The sequence below is a fragment of the Felis catus genome, chromosome A3, assembly GCF_018350175.1.
Source record: "Felis catus isolate Fca126 chromosome A3, F.catus_Fca126_mat1.0, whole genome shotgun sequence".
In the NCBI taxonomy this organism is placed as follows: domain Eukaryota; kingdom Metazoa; phylum Chordata; class Mammalia; order Carnivora; family Felidae; genus Felis; species Felis catus.
Window position 1 is genome coordinate 21,434,353 of NC_058370.1, and position 2,411 is coordinate 21,436,763.

A 2,411-nucleotide genomic window follows, 5' to 3' on the forward strand; every position below is an offset into this window, starting at 1 on the left:
TGGAGGGGAGCCAGGCATCTATAAAGAATCTGGCGGGGGGGTGGGGGGGTGGGGTGGGGAATGCAAACCAGTAAAATGTAGAAAGGAGGAAGGAACCCAGGCAGGGGAGGGAGAGGGGGAAGCCACAGCCCCAGAGGTGGCCAAAGTGGAGCCTGAGAGCTGGGGGGGGGGAGGGAGCGGGGGAGGGGGGCACTGTGTGTGTGTCTGTGTGTGTGTGTGTGTGCCCACGCTTGTGTGTAACAGGATGAGACTTTTGGCTCTGGGCGTCATCCCCTCCCTAAGTATCCTCACCCCCTTCTCTGAGCCCCCACCCAAATCCCTCCACCTACAAACCTTCTTGAAGCTGTGGGGTAGGAACATCAGGATTCATTATATTTTCCTTCCCCCCCCCCCCATCCTTTTGAGGCATAATGGTCACATAAAATTGTATGCCTGTTTTTTAATGCTTATTTTTGAGAGACAGCATGAGCGGGGGAGGGGCAGAGACAGAGGGAGACACAGAATCCCAAGCAGGCTCCAGGCTCCGAGCTGTCGGCACAGAGCCCGAGGCGGGGCTCGAACCTGTGAACCGTGAGATCATGACCCGAGCTGCAGGTGGACGCACAACCGACTGAGCCACCCAGGCCCCTAAAACTGTATCCATTTAAAGTATACAGCGTGATGATTTGATATATGTATACATTGTAGAATAACTCCCACAGCCAAGCTGATTAACACAGGCATCACCTTATACAGCTATCCTTTCTTGATAGTGTGTGTGTGGGGCCGGTGAGGGGAGACACTTAAAATCTCTTGGTCTAGCGAATTCCAAGTACCCAATATAGTATTCTTAACTGTACTTTACCATGTTGTACATTAGCTACCCAGCATTTATTCACGTCATAACTGGAAGTTACATTTTTCTTTCCACTTTTGATATCCTTGATATTTCCCATAGTAAAACAGTTTTCAAAAACAGACTCTTTGGTATTTTCTTGTCCTAAGAAGCAGCAGGGGATAATGAAATGCTCGAACTTTGGAGTCCAGTAGCTTAGCTGTGGTTTTAAATCTGAGCCCTGTCACTCTCTGGTGGTTTGACCTTGGTCAAGCCCCTTAACCCCTCTGAAACTCAATTTCCTCTTCGGTAAAGTGGGGGTAATCAGAGTACCCTCACTTCTGGGATGGTTGCGAAGACAGAGAGGGCTTTAAATCATGCAAAGCAGTGGGCACAATGCCCCCGCATAATAAGCACAGAAATGGTAGCTATTAATGTCTCTCTGACTTTAAAAGTAATCCATGTTCATTGGCCAAAATTTGAGAAAGAACTAGGAGAAGAAAAATCGCATGCAATCCCCAATTCTGGAGACACCAAGCAGAAGTGAGTTTTAGAGTACCCCTTCCGTGTTTTTTGAACAAAGAAAAATGGGATGACACTGGTCAGTTTTTTTAAAAAATTTTTTTCTAATGCTTATTTATTTTTTAAAGAGAGAGAGCATGAGCGGGGGAGACACAGAGAGAGAGGGAGACAGAATCCCAAGCAGGCTCCAGGCTCTGAGCTGTCAGCACAGAGCCCGACGTGGGGCTCGAACCCACAGACCGCGAGATCATGACCTGAGCCGAAGCCGGACACTCGACCGACTGAGCCACCCAGGCGCGCCCACACTGGTCAGTTTTGTAAAGTTCCCTTTTTCCAATGAACGGTACGTAGTGAATGTCCCCCCGCCCCGCCCCAGCACTGCGCGCACCATATGTCATTGCTTCCACGCCCCACATGCTTCTATGCCCACCATATGTCATTGCTTCCACACCCCACGGTGTTCTGCACCAAGCTTTTTTTTGCTCCTTTTTCCCCCTTCCTTTGACAGATGTGGAACCTGAGGCTTGGACAGGGGAAGTGTTCTTCCCCCAGTCACACAGCTAGCTGCTGGCAGAGCTGGGACTCAAATGCAGGTTGTCAGGCACATCCCACATCAGCCTGAGTCCTTGAGCGCCTGCAGGGGGGTGGGGAGGTGGGGGAGGTGTAGCCACTCCCCACACCCCCACCCCAGCTTTCCAGACAGGTCTCCTTCTTCTTCGCCCCTGCCCCTCCCTTTGCCGCAGCCTCAGGCCCTGGGTGGGCGGGAACCCCACCGGGCAGCCGGTTCAGTCTCCATGGTGATGAGAGGAGGGGCGGGGCTGCTGAGGGGGAGGCCAGCTTCTCTCCTGCTGGGTCCCCATCAGCCCCCTGGTGCCCCGTCTCCTCGTCTCCTCCTCGTCTCCTCTAATTTTATGAAAGTCTAATGACGCCCGCCGAGCCGGGAGGATGTGAGACCCGAGGTTTTTTGTTTTTGTTTTGTTTTGTTTCTCCTTCTCTTTGCCTGGTGCTAGAAGGCTCTCCCTTCCTGCCCCCATCCACAACAAGAATCCTTCTGGCTTGCTTAAGAATAAAAAAC